At 43.3% G+C, this 26,287-nt stretch overlaps 1 long non-coding RNA gene across 1 annotated transcript in view; it reads right to left on the bottom strand.

Moving 5' to 3' along the window:
* Positions 1-784: 784 nt before the first annotated feature.
* Positions 785-26,287, bottom strand: part of LOC117086753 — a 74,442-nt gene continuing 48,939 nt past the window's right edge. Inside the window, exons 3-4 of the long non-coding RNA XR_004438562.1 lie at positions 11,884-11,994; positions 785-1,204 (exon numbers count right to left, since the gene is read on the bottom strand). This is a non-coding gene — a long non-coding RNA (uncharacterized LOC117086753). The remainder of the gene's footprint in view (positions 1,205-11,883; positions 11,995-26,287) is intronic.

Below are 26,287 nucleotides of genomic sequence, written 5' to 3'. Positions count from 1 at the left end.
AATGCAGTTTGGATATGCCTATAGGGTCTTTAAAGTTGGCCACTCCCTGCCCCTGCCGCAGATCTGCCCTGTGGGAAATCCTAATAGATGTATTTTTTTCCAGTATACTTTGCTCATGTCTGAGAATTCTAATTTGAATATTCACAAATGTCTGTTTGTCCCTGATTAAAAAAATTGTGTCCATCTGCTCAGGTTGTCGTAACGAAGTATCCCAGGCTTGGGGGCTTAAACAACAGAAACTTATTTCCGCACTGTCTGGAGGCTGAATATGTGAGATCAAGGAGTTGTGAGGGTTGGTTTAGATTTGTTTTATGTGACCACCAGAGCTGGCGCCAGAGGAAAAGGCAAGTAGGCAAGATAAAAAAGGAAACTTTATTATGTAGCCAATGTATAGAAAGAGGAGGTGGCCGGGCGCGGTGGCTCAAGCCTGTAATCCCAGCACTTTGGGAGGCCGAGACGGGCGGATCACGAGGTCAGGAGATCGAGACCATCCTGGCTAACACGGTGAAACCCCGTCTCTACTAAAAAATACAAAAAATTAGCCGGGCGAGGTGGCGGGCGCCTGTAGTCCCAGCTACTCGGGAGGCTGAGGCAGGAGAATGGCGTGAACCCGGGAGGCGGAGCTTGCAGTGAGCTGAGATCCGGCCACAGCACTCCAGCCTGGGCAGCAGAGCGAGACTCCGTCTCAAAAAAAAAAAAAAAAAAAAAAAAAGAAAGAGGAGGTGAGGTTCACCGGTCTCCGGCGGCAGAGGCCGAGGAAGTCGCTCCGGCGTTCTCGGGCGAGGTTCCTGGGCCCGCGTATGAGTAGGGGCCGAGGAAGTTCACGCCGCGCGCCTGCCAGGAGCGGCTTTTCTGGGAGTGGGAGGGCAATAGGTGGGACACGGGCCTGTCGGGTGGCATTCTATAGGTGTGGCCAGGTAAATCTCGGTCTCTTCGGATTGATGTCACCTGGCGCATGCCCAGTTGATCTACACTTTCCCGGGTGCTGGCTACATTTTTGCGCGCGCGGGAAAAGTTGGTGATGAAGAACCCAGAAGTACGCCATCTTAGCCACTTTTGTTCTTTGTTTCCCTCTCCCTCCGTCCAGACAGGTTTCTTCTGAGGCCTCTCTCCTTGGCTTGTAGATGGGAGTCTTCTTTTTGTGTCTTCACCTGGTCATTCTTCACCTGGTCATCCCTCTGAATAGTATTTGTGTCGTCATCTCCTTTAAAAAATAATAATAATAAGGATACTGTTCAATTGGATTAGGGCTCACCCATAGCGCCTCATTATACTATAATTATGCCTTTAAAGAAACTATCTTCAAAGTTACATTCTGAGTTAAATTCTGAGGTACTGGGGGTTAGGATTTCCAAGTGTGAACTGAGGAGCACACACTCAGCCATAATGTTGGCTCTGGGGGAGTCAAAAGAAGGTGAGGGCAGTGAGGCAGGGCCTTATGTGAGACCCTGAGGGCCACTGGGTAAAGAGATCCCCAGTGGGTCCAGCGGCCGGCAGAGCTTGGTGGAATGTTCCATCATCTTCCACTGTGATCGAACACAGGGCCATTGCGAGCAGAACTGAAGGTGAGTGGCTTCGGAAAATCCCCTGTGCTGTCATGCACTTTTATTAATTAAAGGCTTCTTCTCAAAGATTTATCCACCTTGATCACACAGATGATTTTATCTTTGCAACCACAGTGAACCCTGAGGGATGGGAACCAGCTGGTGGACAACTGCAACCTCAAGACACAAGGTCAGAAAGGCACAAGGTGTTCAGAAAGACCCAGAACAAGGAAACCACTTCATAGTCTTTGTATCATTGAAACTGTGGGACATAAAAATTTGAAAGGGTTTGGAGTGAGTGAGGAATGGTAAATGCAACTTGTACCTGTAGTGTATTCTCATTTAAGAACTGATAAACACCAGTGATAGCCCACTGATTATTATGACATATTTATTGTTTTTAGTTTTGAAAAAAAAATCGTACAAGGGTAAAAATTATAAAAGTTTTTATAAGTTCACCTGAGATCTTGCTGTTCAAACTCTAAACTCTATTTTCTCTGCTAAGACTTTAGTTCCAAAATGGTACATGATAATGTGTAGTTGCTGGGAAGGGATATATGGTACACTTTTTACATTTTTTCATTTTATTTTTATTTATTTAGACACAGAGTCTTGCTCTGTGGTCCAGGCTGGAGTGCAGTGGTGCAATCACAGCTCACTGTAGCTGCTCCTGGGCTCAAGCTGTCCTCTCACTTCAGACCCCATCTCCATCCCCACCAGTGCACACTACCCCGCTGGGTTAGTATTATTTTGTGTTTTGGTAGAGATGGAGTCTTGCTAGGTTGTTCAGGCTGGTCTTGAACTCCTGGCCTAAAGCAATCCTCTCACCTTGGCCTCCTGAAGTGCTGAAATTACAGGAATGAGCCGGCACACTTGGCCCAATACGGTACATTTTGAGACAAGCCCAAGATACTGTGGGGGCTGGGAGGAGTCGCATGCTTGAGGTAGATAGTCTTTATTCTGGTGTATGGTTCAGCACTTAAGAAACACATTCTTCATTTTATTTCAGGATCAATGTAAAAACATCTTTCAGACATAGTGAGTACTTTAAGGGATATACTACAGTTGGCTATTAAAAATACATTAGTAATGGTATACACCTATTATGACCTTGGAGTACGAATCCATTATTCACTCATTCACTCAACAAATAATTCCTGAGCACCTTTATACACTAGGCAGTACGCCCCCAGCCACGAATACAACAGACAAGGACCCTGCCCGCAGGGAGTTGATAGAATGTGAAGAGCTGGGGTGACAAAGTAGGAATGGACTGATGGAGGCCTCAGGAAGGGCAGTGCAGGATGCGATGAAGAGGTTGGCTAATGCCTGGGGAAGGAAGCTCCTGAATGATTTCATGCCTAGGAGAGAGAGGTTCCCATTCATGTGTTTGAAACATCACTCAGGCTGTTGTGCGAACAATAATTGTAGGCACAGGGAAGTGAGCTTGGAGACTGCAGGGGCCCAGATAAGCGGAAACACAGTCCAGAAACAGAGTTGGAATTGGGAGTCTGAGAGGTGGCAGAGGCAGAGAAGAATGTGTATGCCGTCAACACAGGGGCAAGAAGAATTGCTCAGAACATAAAAGACTGCACTAAGGAAATGGGCGTATCTAACAGGTAGAACTGAATTTGGGCCAGGAAGGCACTCCTGACAGCAAAGACTACTTCATTCTGAAAAGGGCTGCAGAAGAGAAGTGGGTGCATCTTCCCAGGAGGGCGGCAGGAAAGGGACGGGAGAGCCAGCCATAGGTTGAATGGCTGAGGTGTGCTTCTGCATAAAGGCAGGTGGCTAGAGTGGAAGAGCTGACATTGTCCCAGGCATTGATTCCAATCTGTGGCATTTTGTTGTGCCCACCAGCAGAGCTTCTTACTCTTCCTACTGCGTCATCCAATATGGTAGCCACTAGCCATATGCGGCCATTTCCATTTAAATTCTAAAGTATTACATTAAATTAAAAATTCAGTACCTCAGTTACATAAGTCACATTTCAAATGCTTAATTGTCCCATGTGGCTGGTGGCTACCTCATCCGTTAGTGCAGCTGCAGCACACTTCCACTGTCACAGAAAATCCTATCGGCCAGGGCTGCTATAGAAAGTTCTCACTCCCTTGGAGCAAACACCTCCAGGAGTATTTCTGAGCACTGCCTGCTAATCTTAGCTCCACCTTGCTGGCTCTCTGTGGCTAACCCTTTTGTCCGGGGCTCTATGCTTGCTCTCTGCCTCCTGTCTTAGGCCACCTGTCCTACCCTCTCTGTCGTGCCCAGCATGTCCTTACCTGGTTTGTAAATCCAGGTCCTCTCCTCCAAGGCTCCATGCCATGTACCAGCCTATCCACTCCTAAGCCACGAACCAGCTCTTGGACCACCTTGGGCTCAGCCTTGGGCCCCATTTGCTAAGATTCCAGAAGAGCCCGTGACCCAGGAAACAGAGAGCCCAGGCTGACAGGAGAAATGACATGCCAGTGTTCAGGCCCCAGAGTGTGACCGCCCGGGTTTCCTAAGGGTGAGGGTTGATGTTTTCTTCAGAGGAAACAGCCCAGAGGGGAAATTGGACAGGGGAGAAATGTCATTCCCTGGGCTGTAAAGAAGAAATTAGGGCCTCAGAAGAGAAACAATAAATAAAATAAAAGGCGCAAGAATTTTGTGCTTTCTCTGTACTTCAGAAAGCAGGTTTCATATATATTTCAATACCCAGTGTGCTCAAGAATGGATCAGATGTGCACGTGCCTGCAAACCCAAAACACAGCTGGTAGGTCTAATTTTAGGTTTCCGAGCGTTGGCACTGTCCCTCTACCCAATAAGCGCCGTCTGATCTTCCAGAGTCTGCACGCAGAGCGGGACTCAGCTGAACTCACTGACAGTCCCGTGTGTGAGCGTGACAGGCACTTTATTCTTGGCTCCCTGAGAGGGGTCAAAAGGCTATGCCCACTCAGGTGTGACCTTCCAGGTCCAGGGGAAAGGGCAGCCCTTCCCACCGGCTCGCTCTGGGCCTCAAGTTGTTTTGAGCACCTCTAAAAAAGCAGTTTGAAAGGAAGTCTTGTAAGGAAAAAGATAATAATACCCGGCTCTTTTGATGGGCCGGATGGGGTGGTTCAGAAAGAGAATGTCCCCGCCTAGAACAGGTGTTCCATGGAATATTACTCCACATCTTTCCTCGAATGATCAGGGAAACCAGAGTACTGACTGATGGGAGCTTCTGGAGCCATGATGCTTGGGTTAGAATCTGGTTCTGTCATTTATTGGTTATATGACTTTGGGTGAGTTACTTAACTTCTCTGTGCCTCAGTTTCCTCATCTGAAAAGCTAATAATAGTGAATGAGGTGATGTGTATAAAGCCAGAGTAGTGCCTCACACAGAGCAAGCATTTCACAGTTGCTAAGGTGGAGCCAAAGGGCCCTCCAAAGTTTCACTGAAAAATCAACTTGCAAAAGACAGATTAACTGGAGAAAAGGCATACAAACATATTTAGCAGGTACACACAGGAGCTTTCAGAATGAAGACTCAAAGATAGAGGGGAAAATTGTCCTTTATGTTTTTGTGAGATGGAGTCTCGCTCTGTCACTCAGGCTGGAGTGCAGTGGTGTGATCTCGGCTCACTGCAACCTCTGCCTCCCAGGTTCAAGCGATTCTCCTGCCTCAGCCTCCCGAGTAACTGGGACTACAGGCACGTGCCACCACGCCCAGCTAATGTTTTGTATTTTTAATAGAGATAGAGTTTCATCGTGTTAGCCAGGATGGTCTCGATCTCCTGACCTTGTGATCTGCCCGCCTTGGCCTCCCAAAGTGCTGGGATTACAGGCGTGAGCCACCATGCCCGGCTAATTGTCCATTTTTATGTTTAGGTTTCATAAAGGATGGATAACCCTGTAGAAATGCAACTGGACAAAAAGGGTATGATCTAATGCTAATAGACTGAGTGGTGACACCCAGCAAGACCTGCCTTTCTAGATTCTTCTTGGCTTCTCTGTGCATCATTCCCTCCTAGGAATGGGACAGGACTCTCTCTGGAATGGGAGCGGAGGTCTTATGACTGACAGTCAAACAAGGTAGATCAGATCATTTCTGAATGTCCAGTTTTTACACAGAAAGGTGGAGGGGAAATTAGAGTAATACTTTTAGGTTTCATGCCTAGCTTTGGGGAAAAGGGGTTCTGGTTTGCATGACTCCACTTGGGAAAGAGGGAATTCCAATTTCTATGACTAGTCTTGGGGGAGAATAGGACTGAGAGACAGGAGGACAGGAGGAAGTCAAATAAAAAACGTTTGCTTCTGAGGATGCTTCTTTTTTATTTTTTTGAGAGAGTCTCACTCTGTCGGCCAGGCTGGGGTGCAGTGGTGCAGTCTCAGCTCACTGCAACCTCTGTCTCCTAGGCTCAAGCAATTCTCCTGCCTCAGCCTCCCAAGTAGCTGGGATTATAGGCGTGTGCCACTATGCCCGGCTAATTTTTGTATTTTTAGTAGAGACGGGATTTCTGCATGTTGGCCAGGCTGGTCTCGAATTCCTGAGCTCAGGTGATCCGCCTGCCTTGGCTTCCCAAAGTGCTGGGATTACAGGCGTGAGCCACCGCACCTGGCCCTGAGGATGCTTCTGAAGCCACTTCTGAGGTCTTCATTTCGGGGTATTGTTTTCTGAGCCCCAACAGTAACTATTATTATTTACTGAATATTCTGGTTTGAGGCGCTTAGCACTGGTAGTATCACAGCGAAGACAGCAAAGGGTAGTGGTTAAATGCATAAATGCTGGAGTTTGCCTTGGTTCAAAGCCCAGCTCCATGAATTTAAGCAAGTTAGTTAAGCTCTTTGTGTCTCAGTATTTTCACTGATAAAATGAAGGTAATAATATAGGCATAATAATAGTATCTTCTCCAGATGATCATTAGGAGGATTAAAGGAGCTAATATATGTATATAATAAACACTCAGAAGAATGCCTGGTATTACAGGGTAAGAACTTGATAACAGCTAACTGTCATTATTATTATTATTATCATTATTATTATATGGATTTTCAACTTTCAAAGAGCACAGTAGTGTTCACTGAAGGTTGAAATGAGACTAAGCTTCATTTACTCTTGCTTTGAAGAATCTGAGGGAGCTGCGGGATCTTACAGGCCCCAATTTAGTTAATCAGCAAGTATTTGTAGACTGTGTACAATGTGTCCAGAACTGGCTGTTGTTGCAAATACCCAGTAGCACTGTGTAGGCAAGTTCTTGGGTGATGAGAGTTCAGATATTGCTGCCCATGCAGAGGTGAGTCTAGTCCTCTGTGGTTTGTCTAGGCAAGGCATCGCCAATGCTACAAATCCTATGGCGTCTCCAAAACATCACCAGCCTCCACACCAAGAACCCAAGAAGGAAGACTTCTGTCTCAGACCTTTGAAGATACCCCTAGTGCGATTCCCACTGGAGTCAAGGCTCAGACTAAGGAGGCAGAATCTAAGGAGGACTCGTGGCATTTCTCAGGCCTCTCTGTACTGCTCTGGGCCTTCTCTTGTCACTTGGCTTCTTATAAATGGGGGAGCAATCCCCCGTGTGGGGTCTTTAAAGATTACCCCACACGGCCATGGGAATTATAGTTGGAGAGCATATGAAGTTGAAGGATGGAGGCTGGCAAAGGTCATGAAAAGCACCCTGCCACGTGGGGCCACATCAGAGTGCTAAGGGAGCTGACTCCACCAAGGTCGTGCAGAGTTGAGACAGAGAGAGAGAGAGAGAGAGATGAGGAGAGAGAGAGGACTCATGGACTAGAGCCTTTATTGGATGTCAGAAGGGAGTCCACAAGCAAAAGGTGTGAGGGGATTGCACTGATGGTGTTGATGTCACTAGGTCCCAGTCAGGGGAGTACAAAGTGGGGAACCTGTGGCCTGGACCAGCCTTAGCACACTGGTGCACCTGGTCACCTGGGCGATGTGCTCACAGCCTGTTTGCAGGGATGTTGAGGCATCAGGAAATTCTAAAGTTGGAGCAATTGACACTATAATGTGTCGCCATTGCCAGCCTTCTGTGCTGCAGAGATGCCAAGAGGGAGACAGGAGACTGAAGGGGTGATGATGGTGCCCTCACCCTCTTGAGTCCCCCTAACTCAAAGTCGTTCAGTGCCCTCGTCTCCATCTCACCCTGGGGAAGCCTCATCAGTGGCAGGTAAAGCAGCCATGAGACAGAGGAGGCCATGAAGGGCCCTTCCTCCTTCAGTTGCCTTGCTCTTGAGCCTGGCTGAGGCTGAGGAATAAGTGTGTGAGAGTCATGATAGCGTCTTCAGGTTGGCCTGTAACTCCGACTCTGTGAAGAAGTGAAGTCCAAAGGCAAGAACGTTTGTTCCTGGTCTCTGTGGGGTCATGTTGGCCCTGGCAACCTTGCCCCAGGTGGGGCCTTCCTTCCTCTGGGAACAACACCCGCTGTGGTGAGGACCTGCAACCTGGCTCCATCTCCTCCTCTTCAGAAGGTGGACAGGAAGAGGAGAAGGGATGCTTCTTGCTGCCCTTGTGAAAACTCAGCCTCCAGGCTCACCAGGGATAGAGACCTGTAGATTCCCATTCTCTTCAGGAGTTAGGGAAAATGAGGGAATGGATTTAGGATTTCACTTTCTCCAGAGGGAAAAAGGAAGGTCTTCTCAGAAATAGCATCCTTCTCGCTCTTTTTTGCCTTCAGTTGCTTTCAATTTAAGTCAATTAGACAGAAAACGAGCTCATAGAACGTACAGCTGAACACACCTGGGGTTCCTATTTACCTATTTATTATTTATTTGTCTTTTCCCCCCCTTCTCCCCCCAGCATCTTGTTCTTGAAACTTGTCTGGTTCAGCATTTCACTGGCTTGGTTAAGTATCTTGTAAGGAAATCATTTATAATAAAGCTGGTATGCTTGGGTTTATCATTTCTAAGTGCGGGTCAGGATTTAGTTCGCTATGTTAAACTCTCCATGCTGCATGTGATTTGTCAAGCTTTGTCAGGAACAAAAAGTTCCGGGATGTGCAAAGCAGGACTGCTTGGTTTCCATGGAGATACTTCTAGTTAGGCTATGGAAATCCTGAAAAGGCCAGAGGATGAGTGACAATACAAGGATTTAGCGGCTGATCTGAAGAGCCAGACTGAATTAATGAGATTTTTCACAGAGCGTTATTAGCAAGGCTAGCACCGTATGGCTCTTAGGCCCTCGTTTTCTCAGCTGCAGTCTTGGAAAACAGAAATGGAAAGATTTAATTGCTGTTTTTGAAACCCTTTAGGATTATTTTAACCTATAACATTTTAAGGTTGTAATAAAAAAATGGGGTTCTTTTTTTTTCATCACTCAGTTACCTTTATTACTGTGTTTTTGGTGGCAGTTGCCCTCCATGTGCATGGAGATGGGAAATTCAATAGTACTTATTATATTGAGCAGTTAATTCCCACATACTGTGAACACATTACTGTTCAAAGTAGGTTATCTGGCATTCCATTTAGAGCTGAGGGAGAGATACCATGTCACTGGCTTTATGTCTCCTAGGGCTATATTAATTATTTATTATAGACTGCTGATGTCAACCGTTAACTCAGGCAGGTCAGAGTTTGTACATATATCTAACCAATGTCTGGCTTTTGGGAGTTTGGATGTGGATTTCTGGAAACTAGCAATCTGTGTTTTGTGAGTTTAATTCTATGTGCTGCCACTGCCGCTGTTAACACCAAAAGCAAAGGAGCTAAGGAGTCTTCTCGGCCATCTTCAGGTAGCGGTTGCCTCCAAAGTTTGGGAGACACACTGTCAGAGGCCTCCTTCTTCTCCCCCCACCGCCTCCCTGCCCCCGCCAACTTTTTTTTTTGCTTTTGACATGAGTCTCGCCTTGTCACCCAAGCAGAGTGCAGAGGCGTGATCTTGGCTCACTGTAACTCCCGCCTCCTGGGCTCAAGTGATTCTCCTGCCTCACCCTCCCGGGTAGCTGGACTACAGGCGTGCATCACCATGCCCGGTGAATTTTTGTAATTTTTTTTTTTTTTTTTGTAGAGAAGGAGTTTCACCATGTTGACCAGGCTGGTCTTGAACTCCTGGCCTCAAGCGATCTGCCCGCCTAGGCCTCCCAAAGTGCTGGAATTACAGATGTGAGCCACCACACCTGGCCTCTTCTCCCTTTCTTTGCAAGGATTAATACCGGAACTAATTCCAGTCCTTTTTTATTCCCCACAACTGTAGCGAACCCAGCTCTGAGCTTAGAAATTATGGGTGCGATTAGCTGGTTGCCTTTTCATTTCCCACACTTTCCCTGCGCAAACTCTCCATAAAATGTCAGTATCTGCCACCTCCTGAAACGAGACATGCGGTGCAGGGGAAGCAGCTCGCCAGGCACTGCTCTTGCTTGTTGGTTTGCAGAAGGGCACATGCCCATATGTTTCTGGGAGATGTAAAACCATCGTGTTGCTGCTGAGCAATCCACAACAAAAGCACATGCTGCCTGCATTCCCCAGATTCCTGTACAGTAGACTAATCCACTTAATCTCACTGTTAGCTTCCCCAGGCGGGAATTTCACAGTCTCTTTTGATTTAGTGGTTTGTAAAATCTCTGATTAAGTGCCTCTGCCCTCCTGTTATTGTCTCTCTATTCCCTAAATGATTTTGTAGGGAAGAAACCAGGGAAGTTGAAACAGGGGTCAACACACCCTCATCCTTACCTACTTACTCGGTTTTTCTTTATCATTCTTAATTGTTTTAGTTTTATGCACTTTTTCCCCCTTGACTCAGCTGACACGTGACAGCATTTTCCTTCTTAAATGATAAAATGTGCCCTTTTACTTTGCCAATTCTTGGTGGGTCCTCCCAGCTGTGCTGATTCCAAGTTTATCTCTTGGAATCTAAGAATCCACTACTCTCTTTGTCTTTAGAAGGGTGATGATGTGAGCAAAGGTGATGGAAACAGACAAACCTGAACTTGAGACCTAGTTCTGTCATTTGCTAGCTGTGTGATTGTGGGCAAGTTCCTTCACCTCTCTGGTCCTAATTTCCTCATTAAAAGTGAAGATTAAATGCTACAGCACATAGAAAGTTCCTAAGTGGGCCAGGTGCGGTGGTTTGCGCCTGTAATTCCAGCGCTTTGGGAGGCCAAGGTGGGAGGATCACATGAGCCCGGGAGTTTGAGACCAGCCTGGGCAACATAAGGAGACCTCATCTCTACAAAAAGTACAAATAAATTAGCCAGGCATGGTGGTGTGTGCCTATAGCCCTAGCTCCTCAGGAGGCCGAGGCAGGAGGATCGCTTGAGTCTGCTGGGTCAAGGCTGCAGTGAGATATGATCATACCTCTGCACTCTAGCCTCTGCAGCAGAGCAAGATCCTGTCTCTAAAAAATAAAAAAATAAAATAAAATAAAATAAAAAATAAAAATATAAAGTGCCTACATGCTTGCACAAAGTAGATACTCAACAAATGATGATAGTAATAGCTATCATTCCTATAAGTGTACATATTGTACACAGCAGTGATTTGACTTGGGGCATTTTACTAAGTCCTTTGATGTGTGTTTTCCTGATGTCTCTGCTGAAATTAAGCTTCTTGAAGTTAAGAGCCCAAGCTTTCTATTTATTTTGTAACTGCTTCCTGCATTTACTTCGTGCTATTTTCCTGCCTGATTCTCTGCCTCTTAAAAATGCCTATCGTCATCACAGCAATGCCCAAACTAACTCCAGTTCTACAAATAAAGCTTACGCCCTTCTCATCAGAGTGTAGCAGGTACAAATTGCACTCTAGAATTTGGAAGTAGGAAACATGGCAGCTCATTATTTTAAAAAAAAAAAAAAAGGAGGAAATTATATGTGGCTCTGAGCTCCCACTATGGAAGTGGGAAAGAAGGGAGGGCGGGAGAGAGGGAGGGAGGGAGGAAGGAAGGAAGGAAGGAAGGAAGGAAGGAAGGAAGGAAGGAAGGAAGGAAGGAAGGGAGGAAGGAAGGGAGGAAATACCTGGAGGTGTTTTCAGTTGTTGGCAGTGACTTTTTTTTGTTTGTTTTTGAGACAGGGTCTCACTCTGTCACCCAGGCTGGAGTGCAGTGGCGTGATCTCGGCTCACTGCACCCTCCACCTCCCAGGTTCAAGCAATTCTCCTGTCTCAGCCTCCCAAGTAGTTGGGACTACAAGTGCATGCCACCATGCCCTGGTAATTTTTTGCATTTTTAGTAGAGACCAGGTTTCACTGTGCTAGCCAGGATGGTCTCGTTCTCCTGACCTCGTGATCTACCCACCTCGGCCTCCCAAAGTACTGGGATTACAGGCGCAGTGACTTTTAAGTTTACCATATATGTCACTTGCTCCCATATGATCTCTATACTCGGATTATTGTCCTCCAGTGGGCTGTTTCCTTCCTTTTAGTCCCTCATACCTACCATGCTTGCACCAGTGTCTCAGACCAATTATAGCAGCCAGTCCATTAACTGTGGATCCCTCCAAAGGTATCCCAAGACTCCACTTCCTCATTCAGTACCTCTGCTCCAGCACTAGATTGAGAAAGAAAGAAAAATTAGTATTTATTGATCATTTCCTATATAACACATTTAAATGTGTTGCCTAGTTTAGAACCAGGCTGTAATCCCAGCTCTTCCACTCCAAGCTGCATGACCTCAGGTGAGACACTTATCCTCTGCAAGATTCACCTCACCTCACCTGTAAAAAGAAGATGCTCAAAAAAAAAAAAAACAAAAAAACAAAAAAAACAATTAAAATAAAAGATTCTTGGCACTATTAAGCTTTGGCCCTTATCTTTATCCGCTCCTAACAACCTAATTTTCTGACTCTGTAATTTTATTTTTTCCATTTTTTTCTTCTCTGCTAGACAAGAAATAAACGGAAAGCCAATCTTCAGATAAACTAATCAGTGCTAATGGATGTTAATGATTTAAGGGGTTTACCTCTCAAAGGGATTTGCATTTTAATAGGTAAATTCCATTTCTTAGTTAAAAAAATATTGAGTGTCTAGTGCCTGTCAGATTAACTTTAACCTAAAATTTCCCAAAACATGCACCATGAAGAAGAGTTCCCCGGTCAACTAAATTTTTAAAATGCAATGCACCAACTTCTGCTTCTGCCCAAGATGAGATAAAAGGGCCTGAATTTATCCTCCTTTCTGAAACAACAATAGAAAAACATACAAAATATATGAAATAATGATTTTCAAGACTTCTCAGCAGGGAACAAAAGGCAATAATTCAGACAGAGCATGAAGGGGAGTCCTAGGAGTACTCCAGCTTACTGCCCTGAGAAAACTTCCAGACTGCAGTGCAGGGAGGGGAAACCCAGGTAGAGCAGAGGAAATGGGGCTGAGGATGTAGGAGATCACCATGGTCGGAGGTCATGGGATGGCATTCAGAGAGAAAACCCTGGACATCTGCAAAGGTCCCGCATGAGTGCACAACAGAGTACAGACCAACACATGCATGTGAGGAAGCTACCCAAGAATGGGGCAAGAAAAAAAAAACCTGAAAGAATGAGAGAATAGTGCCTGACACATACACAAAGCTGAGAATAGTGACTATTCCCAACAACCAGACTGGAAAACTCAATTTGTGAGGCATTTGGGTAGAATACTTAGCAACGTTGTGCCTTAGTAGTGTAGAATAATTAGCCTCAGATAAAGCAGTTATGGACCTGCATAACAAATCATAAAAGCTATATCTGAAAGAATCAAATCATTTCCAATACATCCCAGAACAAAGTTCAAGAATAGTTATACAAGAATATTTAAACAAAAATATTTAGAGCTCAACAAGGTAAAAATCCACAATGTCTGGCATCCAAATAAAGATATCAAGCATTCAAAGAACCATGACCCATAGTGAAGAGAATAATCAGTGAATTGAAGGCAATCCAGAACCAGTACAGACGTCAGTTACAACTAGCAGACAAGAACAAACCAGTTGTCAGAACTTTATTCTATATGTTCAGATAGTGAAGTAGAGATATGGAAAATATTTTAAAAGACCCAAATGAAATTTCTGGCGAAAAACTTTACTGTCTGAGATTAAATAATAAATGGGATTGACGGCAGATTAGACATAGTAGAAGAAAAAATTAGTGAATTTGAAGATGTATAGTAAGAGAAAATATCCTAAATGAAGCACAGAAAAAGTAGACTCAAACAAATGATAAAAGTATCAGTGAGCTGTGAAAAAAATTCATGTAGCTTAATATGTGCATAATCAGAAAAATATTTACTTCATTTACTTTCCTAAGTAAATGCCTTCATTTCTTAGGCATTCTGATTGAGAATTTTTCAGAATGGTTTTTCAAAACAGGATAAATACCAAACAAACAAAAATACTAGAATAGCATGGTAAAACTGCAGAAATCAAAGACAAAGAGAAAATCTTAAAGCAGCCAGAGAAAGACACATTACATTTATGAGAACAAAAACAACATAGACAATAGAAATAGAAGCCAGACACACCTGTAATCTCAGCACTTTAGGTGGCTGAGGTGGGTGGATCACTCGAGGCCAGGAGTTGGAGATCAGCACAGCCAACGTGGCAAAACTCCATCTCTACTAAAAATACAAAAATTAGCTGGTTGCGGTGGTGGGCCCCTGTAGTCCCAGCTACTCAGGAGGCTGAGACAGGAGAATCACTTGAGCCTGGGAGGTGGAGGTTGCAGTGAGCCACCAAAATTACACCACTGTACTCCAACCTGGGTGACAGAGTGAGACCCTGTCTCAAAAAAAAAGAAAGAAAGAAATAGAAGCCAGAAAAAATATCATTATTAAAGTGTTACACATAGATAAATAAAGTAAATGACTGCCCACCTAGAACTGTATACCCCAAGACAACATCCTTCAAGGTAAAGCCATAATAAAAAAAGTATTCAGATAAACAAACACTCAGATAATTCATTGTTGGCAGAACCATGCAAATAAAATACTGAAAAGAGATCTTCAGAGTGAAGGAAAGTAATTCTGGAAGAAAACACTGTAAAGCAGATAAGGACCGAAGAGTACTGGATAATTGTGTGGGTAAATCTATATCAACCTTATCTGATGAAAACAGAAATAAAAATGTCTTGTGTTTAAAATATACATGGAAGTAAAAAACATGAAAGCAATAGCACAAAAGGCTGGAGGAAAGTAAATGAAGTGAGTATTCTAAATCCAGGAAGTGGTAAATATACAAAGTTGACATTGACTCTAACAAATTGAGTTCACATATGGTAATCTCTAGGGCAACCATTAAGATAACAGTACTAAAAGATATAAATAAAAAGCTAATAGACAGAAAAGGAATAATAAAATAACACTCAGTAAATACTAAAGAAGCTTGGAAAACAGAGAATAGGGACACAAAGGACCCGTGTGAAAAACAAAACATAATTGCATGTAGATACAAACCTACATTTATCAGTAATTATTTTAAATGTAAATAGAACATACATTCCAATCAAAACAAAGGCAGTCAGACTGTATTTTAAAATACCACAACTATATGCTACTTACATAGACACAATCTAAATGTAAGAAAACCGAAAGATTGAAAGTAACAGTTACACCATATGACCACTTACCAAATGAAAGCTGAAAAAGCTCCACTATTAGTAGAAAAAGGAGACTTTAAGGCAAGAAATTCTACTAGAGATAAACATGAAATTTTTGTTATTGAAGCAGACAAATTTAGTTAATAAAACAGGGTCAATTCAACAGGAAGATATAATGATGCTGAAGTTGTACATATAACATATAACTTTAAAATAAAACTTCATATAACATATGTAAATAAATAATAAATAAAAATATACAAATAAAATATATTAATATATAATAAACTTCATATGACATATAACTTCAAGATATATAAATAAAAAGTTTACAGAATCAAAAGGAAAATTAGACAAATATGCAAATATGCTAGAAGATTTTATTAGTTTTCTCCCAGTAATCAATAAAACAATTGGATATACAGAATATTTAAATACTTTTAACAAGCTTGATCTAATCAACATGTATTAAAAATTGTACCCCCAAAGTGCTGAATATAAAGGCATTTTAAGTGCCCAAGGAATATTTTACTAAAACTGAATTAATTCCGAGCCATAAAGTGAGTCCCAACAGATTTGTTAAGGATAGAAACCAGAGTATATTCTCTAAGCACTGTAGAAGTAAGCTAGAAACCAGTATCAAAATCCTACCTAGAGAAACACCAAATGTTTGAAAACTTAACAGTAAACTTCTATGTAACTGAAGGGTGATAAAAGAAATCATACTGGAAATTAGAAAATATTTCAAGCCAAAGCAAAATGAAAATACTATGTATAAGAACTTGTGGGCTGGGTGCAGTGGCTCACGCCTGTAATCCTAGCACTTTGCAAGGCCAAGGTGGGTGGATCACCTGAGCTCAGGAGTTTGAGACCAGCCTGGCCAACATGGTGAAACGCCATTTCTTTCTTTCTTTCTTTCTTTTTTTTGAGACGGAGTCTCGCTCTGTCGCCCAGGCTGGAGTGCAGTGGCCGGATCTCAGCTCACTGCAAGCTCCGCCTCCTGGGTTCACGCCATTCTCCTGCCTCAGCCTCCCGAGTAGCTGGGACTACAGGCGCCTGACACTTCGCCCGGCTAGTTTTTTGTATTTTTTAGTAGAGACGGGGTTTCACCGTGTTAGCCGGGATGGTCTGGATCTCCTGACCTCGTGATCCACCCATCTCGGCCTCCCAAAGTGCTGGGATTACAGGCTTGAGCCACCGCGCCCGGCCTGTGAAACGCCATTTCTACTAAAAATACAAAAATTAGCGGGGCGTGGTGTCTGGCACCTGTAATCCCAGCTACTCGGGAGGCTGAGGCAGGAGAATCACTTGAACCCAGCAGGTGGAGGTTGCAGTGAGCCAAGAGATCGTGCCACTGTACTCCAGCCTGGGCGACAGAGTGAGACTCCGCCTCAAAAACCAACCAAACAGACAAACAAAACAACTCGTGTTATGTGACTAAAATAATGCCAAGATGGGAATTTTTTGTTTTAAATGCATATATAGAAAAAGAAGAAAAGAAGAAAAGTTGAGATTAATTAAGCATCTATTTCAAGAAACTAGAAGAAAAAATTTAAAGAAAATTGAAGGAATGTAATAATAAAGTTAAGAGCAGAACTCAATGAAATAAAAAACAAAAATAGACAAAGTCAACAAAATAAAAAGTTGTTTTTTAAAAGATTGATAAATTTTTTTTAAAAAGGTTGATAAAGTTGACAAACTCTAACAAGCCTGATCAAGAACAAAAAAATAAAGACACAAATTTTCAATATGAAGATTGAAAAATGGGAAGTCACTACAGTTTCAACAGATATTTAAAATAAGTTGTAGAGAAATTTAGAAGTAGAAAAATTCTTTGAAAAATACAGCTTACAAAATGGACACAGGGAGAAATAGAAAAACATAAGCAATCTTATTTCTCCTAAAGAAAGTGTATTTAAAATGAAAAACCTCACTTCAAAGATAAATCCAGGTCCAGATAACTTCAACATGAAGTCATCCTTTTAAGAAAGAAATAACACCAATTCTTCTGAAATATAGATATGGAGAAAACATTTTCTATCTCATTTCATGAGGCTAGCATAATCTTGACAAGGATACTACAAGAAAAAAATTACAATATAATCCCTGTCATACATAGGCACAAAGATTGTAACAAAAAAATAGTAGTAAACTGAACCCTTACTATATAAGAAGATAGTGCATAATGGCCAAATTGTCTTTATTCAAAGTGCACAAGGTTGGCTTAACATTCCAAAATCAATTAGTGAAACTCTCCACATTAACAACAGATGAAGGCAAAAAGTCATATCATCATCTCCCCAGATGCATTAAAATTATTTGATAAAATTCAACACTTATTCATGATGAAAACTCTCAGTAAATTTGGAATTAAAAGAACTTCTTTAAACTAACAAAGAGTATACACAAAACACCCATGGCAAGCATCCTACTTAACAGTAGTGTACTGAGATATTTTCACTTGATTTTGGGAACAGATGAGGATTTCAGCTATCATTATTTCTATATAACATTTTACTGGAGGGTGTACTGCAATAAAGAATGAAAAAACATTAGAGTTATAAGAATGGGGAAAGTCTCTAAAAACAATTACCGTATACAGAAAATATGCTTATGTATGTAGAATCTCAAAAAGAATCTACTGATAAACTGATATTTAATAAGTGGATTTACCAAAGCCATTGGCTACAAGGTAAGGATGCAAAAGAAAAAAATCAATTGTATTCTTAGATTAGAACAAATAATTAGAAAACAAAATTTTAAGATGATGCCCTTTAATCTAGAAATTGTTTTTCAAGACCCCTATCGCTCTATGAAGCTTTACTAAGAGAAATTAAAGAAGACCTAAATAAATGGAGGGTTATACCATGTTCATAGACTGGAAGATTCAGTGTTGGATAAAGGTGTCATTTTCTCCCCTAAATTGATCTGTGTAGTCAATGTAATCCCAATAAAAATTTCAGCAGGTTTTTTTTTAATGTGTAGAAATTTACAATCTGATTACAAAATGTATATGGAAATGCTAAGGACGGAAAGTGTCCAAGACAATCTTAAAGAAAAACAAAGTTGAAATAAAGTACCGGCCAGGCGCGGTGGCTCACGCTATAATCTCAGCATTTTGGGAGGCTGAGGCAGGTGGATCATCAGAGGCCAGGAGTTCGAGACCAGCCTGGCCAACATGGTGAAACCCCATCTCTACTAAAAATACAAAAATTAGCCAGGTGAGGTGGCAGATACCTGTAATCCCAGCTACTCAGAAAGCTGAGTCAGGAGAATAGCTTGAACCCAGGAGCTGAGGTTGCAGTGTGCTGAGATCATAGCACTGCAATCCAACCTGGGCGACAGAGTGAGACTTGGTCTAAAAAAGAAAAGAAATAAAATACCAGATATTAGGAAGTATCATAAAGCTACGTTGATTTAAAACAGTGTGATCTTGGTGGCTAGTAGACCATCAGAACAGACTAAAAAGTCTGAACATACATATTTAAATCCACTGATTTACAACAAAGCTGACATTGCAGTGCAGCAATTATTAGAAAGTTCTGACATGCTGGTAATGTCCTATAAATTTATCTGGGTAGGAAGTCCATGGGTGTGTTCACTTTGTTGAAATTCATTCAACAAAGAAAAGTTCAAAAGCTAATTCAGGTATTTTGCTTACGGAACTAATTTTCATGCTTGGCAGAATGACTAAAAAGGTTGATGTGACCCCAAACTACTTACTCCACGTCCTTCTGCCTGTAAGATGATGTGAATCTGAGACTGTAGCTGAGGCATTTAAAGCTTACTGTTGTTTGTGGCTCTGTTTAAACTGACTTGCTCCATCTCCCTCAGTTGCACACTAGGCAAGTTTTTGCATTAATTTGGATCACTAGCGTTCTGTAGCCTGGCCTCATGCTTGAGGCTGCCAACCCACACTAATAAAGGACAGCATGAAGAGCAGCTTAGAATTATCTCTTCCTTCTTATAGAAATCTGCAGTGGCAAAGAGCTACCCTTCTCAACACAGATCTTTCTGTTGAGAGTAAACGTGTAGCCCCCTAGCCCAGGTTACAGCTTTTAATGGGAACTGGCTCCATATTATAATAAAAGAACTAGTCTTTGTTGTGTGCATCCTATGCTCTGGGAATTACTCCAAGTACTTTATATATATTAACTTATTTAATAACATAACAATTCTGTGAGGTAGGAAGTATTATTTGCCCCATGTTTCAGGTTAGAGACTAGAGGCATAGAGCGGCGAGGTATCTGTCAAAGATTACACAACTAGAAGCAGTGAAGCTGAGCAGTAGGGTTCTTTCTAGAGCTCTTTGTTATAGGACTAACAGGTTTGTATGCCCACTGCCCAGTAACAGACCCATTACACTGAGTGAGCAGGGTTTTCAGCAGAGAAAAAGTTTAATGATTGCAGAGTATTGTGTGAGGAGATGGGAGGAGAACCCCAAATCTCTCTTCCTGAGGAGTTTTGAGCTGGGGCTTTTAAGGGGACTGTGGAAGGTGAAGGGTTTGAAAACTGAGGTTGTTGGTTAGTTGGGGCAAGAAGGAGGAAATCACGGGGATGCGGAAGCTGCATCCATGGTGAGTTAGCTCCTTGTGGGCCCTTCAGGTCAATTGAGTCAGTTGTTACATCAGTTTGCAGGACCTGAAGGACTATCTCAAAGGGAAAACATAACATTTCATAACGTTCAAGTTGTTATCTAAAGAGCTGTTCAGGAAAACTACAGTCTAAGGTCTACATGATTCTAAGACCATTGGCACCAGAAAGCTTTGAGGAAGCAAGGTAGAGAGTAATCTCGCTTAATGATTAATGTGGAACATGCTGCAAGCTTAGTTTATTTTTGTTTCTCCCCCTCCCTTCTTCTCTAATTAATTTTATAAAGTTTATAGAGGCAGTTTCACTTTGCTCTTTTCAAACACACTGTATAATACATAAGCAATAAATGTCATGCTACACATGGCCTTAGTTTCTTCAGTTTCAGAAGCTCCAGAAGACTCGCTGCCTGAAGATTCTTCTCTACAGAACCCAGCTCTTTGTGAGAGGCTGGCTGTGCAGCAGAAGGAAGCCCATGAGATTCAGAACCTCAGGCTCGGCTAGAAGGAGCATCTCTTCTTCCTCTCTTGCCTCTTCCTGATGGTGGCTGCTGAGTAGCAGAATTGTAGATTTTGTTTGATTGTAAAAAATAAAAAGTATTACAGAGAAATGCAATCATCAGCAAATTAAGGTTGGAGCAACAATGACAAACATTTTATTTATTTATTTATTTTTTTGAGACGGAGTCTCACTCTGTCGCCGGGGCTGGAGTGCAGTGGCCGGATCTCAGCTCACTGCAAGCTCCGCCTCCCGGGTTCACGCCATTCTCCTGCCTCAGCCTCCGGAGTAGCTGGAACTACAGGCGCCCGCCACCTCGCCCGGCTAGTTTTTTGTATTTTTTAGTAGAGACGGGGTTTCACCGTGTTAGCCAGGATGGTCTCGATCTCCTGACCTCGTGATCCGCCCGTCTCGGCCTCCCAAAGTGCTGGGATTACAGGCTTGAGCCACCGCGCCAGGCCAAACATTTTAAACACACACACACACACGCACACGCACACACACACACACGCACACATACACAGAGCTTTTCTTACTGCCTGATGCTCTTCCTGCTCTCACCCTGTTCCTTGCTCCAGAACCACCATTTTCTGAGCTCTCAGCAGTAAACTTAATAAAGATTGATATCAATGACAAATTCTGTCAACTTCCATGCTGCAAAACTTAGTCACTGTGCAAAATGGACCAAGTAAAATAAATAACCCGAGGAATGATGGAGTGTGTAAATATTGATGTGGACGCTGGGCGCAGGGAAGCTGGATGAAGCAAAACAAAGCTTAGTAATGGCTCGTTCCCGCACCCTGGTTGAACGCAGAAAAGTCTTTTCATGATGATTTTAATCCCCTGGCATTATTTTCTGGGTGGGAGTATATGTTGTAGGTGAAATTGGAAATTCTTAGATTCAAAAAAACCATTCTAGAAAGGGCATATTTTTTCATATGCCCTTAAATAAAAACTTACTGTTACAAAAATAGTGCTGTATATAGAAAAATATAAAAAAAAATCAGGAAAAATGGAATAATAAAGACTACCCATAATTCTGCCACCGAAACTGCTATACTAGTGGTGAGCATTTTCCAGACCTTTTTCCATGCCTATGTACACATTTCTTAATTCCTAAGATACAAATTTTCCAAAGTTTGGTATTTTTGGAATCAGTTTAAATACGTGAGTACATATAATATGATAGTATTTCCTTTCATCTGAAAAAACTGTTATTAAGCTAATAGTGTTTCATACAAATAATGACATTTTTTTTTGTTGTTGTTGTTGTTTGAGACGGAGTCTCGCTCTGTCACCCGGGCTGGAGTGCAGTGGCCGGATCTCAGCTCACTGCAAGCTCCGCCTCCCGGGTTTACGCCATTCTCCTGCCTCAGCCTCCCAAGTAGCTGGGACTACAGGTGCCCGCCACCTCGCCCAGCTAGTTTTTTGTATTTTTTAGTAGAGACGGGGTTTCACCATGTTAGCCAGGATGGTCTCGATCTCCTGACCTCGTGATCCGCCCGTCTCGGCCTCCCAAAGTGCTGGGATTACAGGCTTGAGCCACCGCGCCCGGCCAAATAATGACATTTTAAAATTAAGGAAATATGTGGGTATTACATATTTGTAAAAATATTATTACATTATACATACAATGTTTTCCATTTTTACTGTGATAAAGTGTACATAAATGGCAATATGCATGACAGTAAACATAAATTTTACCATTGGGCTTTTTTTTTTTTTTTTGAGACAGGATCTTGCTGTCATCCAGGTTGGAGAGCAGTGGCGTGATCTCAGTTCACTGCAGGCACGACTTCCTGGGCTCAAACGATTCATCCACCTCAGCCTTCCGAGTAACTGGGACTACAGGCATATGCCCTCACACCAGACTAATTTTTGTATTTTTGGCAGAGATGGGGTTTCACCACATTGCCCAGGCTGGTCTCGAATTCCTGGACTCAAGCAATCCGCCCGCGTTGGCTTCCCAGAGTGCTGGGATTACAGGCATGAGCCACCATGCCCTGCCCATTGTAACAACTTTTAAGTGTACAATTCAGTGGCATTAAGTACATTCACAATGTCATGTAACCATCGCCACTGTCTATTTCTAGAACTGTTTCATCATCCCAAACAGAAACTCTCTGCCCATTAAACAAGTTCCCATTCTTCTCTCCCTCCAACTCTTGGTAACTTCTATTCTACTTTTGTCTCTATGAATTGAATGGTTCCTCATATAAGTGGAATTATACAGTATGTGTCTTTTTGTGTCTAGTTTATTTCACTCAGCATAATGTTTTCAAGGTTAATCCATGTTGTAACATGTAGCAGAATTCCATTCCTTTTTTTAAGGCAGTTGTCACATTTTGTTTATTAAGTCATTTGTTGATGGACACTTGAGTTGTTTTCACCTTTCAGCTGTTCTGAATAATGCTGCTATAAATATTGGTGTACAAGTATCACTTTGAGATCCTGCTTTCAATTCTTTTGGGTATATACCTAGAAGTGGAATTGCTGGATCCAGTGGTGATTGTATGTTTAACTTTTTGAGGACGTGCCATACTTTTTCCGCGTGGCTGCCTCATTTGACATTCTCATCAGCAGTGCACAAGGGTTCCAAGCTCCCTGCAGTCTCAACAGTGCTTGTTATTTTCCTTGTTTAATAGTAGCCATTCTACTGAATGTGAAGTGCCTGTACCTACTATATGGAACCTGCTTCTCCTGGTTAATGACATACCCTGAACATCTTTCCATGTCAGGTAATAGTCTTCTACAATCCATATGAATTGTCATTTTAAAGGAGTTATATTATTCAGCTGTGTGTATGAACATGCATACTTTCCAAAGTAATCCTCCATTGTTAAATATTTAGGTTGCTTCCGGTTTTTTCCTATTAAAAATGATGATGAAAGAAATTCTTTATGGCTATGTTTTGCACACATGCTTAGTTATTTCAATGGTATAAATGTGCAGATAGGCTACTGTTGAATCAGATAGGAATGTGTGAGGCTTTTAATTCATAATTCTAAATTGCCTCCACTTAGTTTGAAATGGAAAAAGTCAAGAGTCCTTCAGTGAAGAACCACCCACACTACCACTGCCAACCCCAAAGATTTCACTGGAACATATTTACACTTACGAGGAAAAGAGAAACTGGTATGAGAATTTGGTCAATAACATAAAAATTGTATCAGTCAGCTCTTTTGCCAGACAGCTTGACAATTCTGGAAAGATGAAATTCTTTCTAATTTTTTCATCTTGGATCTAGGGGAAAACTTTTTTTCAGAGAAGGATGATTACTTTCTTTCTAACCTGATTTTTGTATATCTCATCTGCCATTCTTGCCCGGGATGTGATAGGAAAATGAAAAGAAAATAGAGTAACAGCAGACACTCCGCCAAAGAGTTCCTCTAGCAGTTACTTGTACTTGAAATTCTAGAGAATTTGTATGCAATGTCTATAGAAAAAAATTTTAAAAATTTTCAATTGGTATGTCTAAATTAGTGCATATGATGTGCCAAATCTCTGCTGTAGAAATTCTCCAGAGAGTTTTCTTCTCTCTGAGAAACTGGGTGATTTTACCAAAAGCATCCTATTTCATCCCTCATTGCTTGTTAGGGCAGATGCTGCAGCACTGACCTGGCAGCAGGTACGTGAACAGCCATCCTACGTAATTAGAATGACCTGCTCTGGCTAAGTCACCTCAGTAACAACCATGGCCTAATCATGTACCCCCCAAATCAGTGCCTCTCAGGCTTAGTTGTGCATCAGAATCACTGAGGGCTGTTAAAACACAGATTGCTGGGCCCCACACTGAGAGGTTCTAATGCAGTAGGAGTGGGGAGGGCCTGAGAACCTGCATTTCTAACAACTTCCAAGGTGCTGCTGGTTAAGCGACTGCACTATGAGAACCACTGCCTTCATTGAGAACACCTTGCACCCTTCTCCCTCCGAATAGCTTTGGATGATTATTTAGGTGAGGGATTAAGAGGAAGGAAGCTAAAAGATAAACAAAATAACTACATAAATTGTGATAGTCATGATGAAAAGTTTGCCATGCTAGTGTCACAGGATCATTTGGGGTGTCACAGAGGCCAGAAACCTCTGTGGCTGGTGACACCTGTGCCTGACTTTTGCTCGGGCCCACTGGGTTTGTTCTGTCCACTCATCCTTGCAGACTGTGCTCGGCTCATGATACTGGCCTGGTTCCCATGCCTGCCAATGGAGACTGCGTGGAGCGGCGAAGGGTGTGTGAGCAAGTGTGGGGTCTGGCCACTGTGCAGTCAGACATGCCAGCTACTGCAGCAGGGCAGGCAGCTCCAGGTGCCAGCATGGGTACTGGCTCTCTGCGAAGCTGCAGCTGGACCAGGTGCATCACAAGCAGCTTCCACAGTTGGCAGCTGGGAACACAGTGGCACCCAGAAGCTTGGAGATGCCAGGAACTGTGGGGCCCCAAAGAGGACGTCCCAGCCCTGGCTCAGGCAGCTCCCAGGTCTTGGGTCCCCAAAGGGCCACAGCTCTTCTTTTTTTCTCTTTGCCCGCAATGTGACAAGCAAGATGCATGTCTCAGTCCTGTTGGTGTTGCAGCTCTTTCAGCCTCACCATTCGGCGGGTCCCAAATTCTTGTCCTGAGACCAGGACGAATAAGGTATGCAGACAATTGGAGGGTGAGGAAGATGGAGAGGAGCTTTATTGAGTGATAGAACAGCTCAGAGGAAACCCACAGTGGGTAGCTCCTTTCCACAGCCAAGGTGTCCCAATGAGCATTCAGCTGCTAGCAGAGAGGGTAGCTCCTCTCTGCTAGGCAAGTCATCCTGACAAATGTTTAGCTATCAGTAGAGAGGGTAGCACCTCCCTGTAGCTGGTCCTCCCGTTGTCTGCAGCTCTCAGCGGAGGAGAAGAGTGGGTGGCTCCTCCCTGAAGGCAGGTCATCACAATGTGGTCTCTCTGTGCTCTCTGTAGCTAGTCATCCTGACATCTGCAGCTCTAGAAGAGAGGAGGCCCTGGAGTGGGCAGCTCCTTTCTGCAGCTGGGCATCCCAATGTCTGCTTGGCTCTGGCTGAGCCCAGGGCTTTATGGGGCTCAAAGGGAGGAATTACATGCCAATTGGTCCAGAGGTGGCCATGGGTGGGCCCAGAAAAGGCACCACAAGTTCCCACTCTGGTCTGCTGGACTGGCAGCCCAGCCCCCAGTCTTTAGGCTCTCCCTGGCCTGAAGGTGGGGCCTCACTGGGTACCCACCTTCTTCTGCCCAGGATCCTGTCTGCCTCCTGCTGCCCTCCATGGTGCCCAGGCTGCTTGTGCCAAAGGGCACCTGTAGGCCAGTGTCAGGATGTCTTCAGCTCCACCTTGGCCTTTCTCTTGTGCTTGCCAGTGCCCAAAGTCCAGAGGGGGCCAAGGCAGCAGGGGTCTGGTGTGTCAGCACTGCCGTGAGCATGTGCACTCCTGGCCGGACTGCGACAACACCTAGGCTTAGCTCCACATTGCTCTGAGATCGGAGCAGGTGCTGACAGAGAACCCAGGCAGCAGAAGTAGGCACTCCCAAGCCTGCAAGGGCAGAGCGGGTGGTCTTCTTAGGCCCCCAAGGGTACAGGGAGGGTCCACAGCCCTAACTTGGACAACTGCGGTCACACTCAGGAAGGTGGGGCTCCTGTCTGCTGTGTGGAGCAAGAGGCCCAGGTCTACAGCTACAACTTGAGTGGCTGTAGCTGCACCCAGGAGGGCAGGCTTCCCCCTGCTCCTGGGCCTTGAGAGCACAGGGATGCCTGAGTTGTGGCTTGGGTGGCTGTAGTGGCACCTGGGGAGCTCCCACCCCAACTTGGAAGGCTCCCACTAGCTCCACAGAACATGTAGCCCCAGCAGTACCTCCTTGCTGCAGTCAGTGTGATTTCAGCGGCTGCTCCGGACAGCCCGCTGCCATCACAAGGGCTACAACTATGTTTCATTCATGAGATTTATATTTTTTTCCCTAAGGAATTGCTGGAGTTCTCTTTCTTTGAATTGGTATCAACTGACAACAAGCTTCTCTGAACAAGGATAGAGATGGCAACCTAAATCACTAGCAACTCTGACGATTGAAATTTTCACTGTGCTTACTTCGGTGGCTTTAGTGACTCATATTTATATGATATGCATAAAACAGCACTGGTAGATGGCTTAAGATATTTTCAATTCTGTATATTGTAAGTCCCCAAATAAAATATATAGT

The sequence above is a fragment of the Trachypithecus francoisi genome, unplaced genomic scaffold, assembly GCF_009764315.1.
Source record: "Trachypithecus francoisi isolate TF-2019V2 unplaced genomic scaffold, Tfra_2.0 Lachesis_group10, whole genome shotgun sequence".
NCBI classification, from domain to species: Eukaryota; Metazoa; Chordata; class Mammalia; order Primates; family Cercopithecidae; genus Trachypithecus; species Trachypithecus francoisi.
This window is presented reverse-complemented; position numbering and strand designations above follow the sequence as displayed.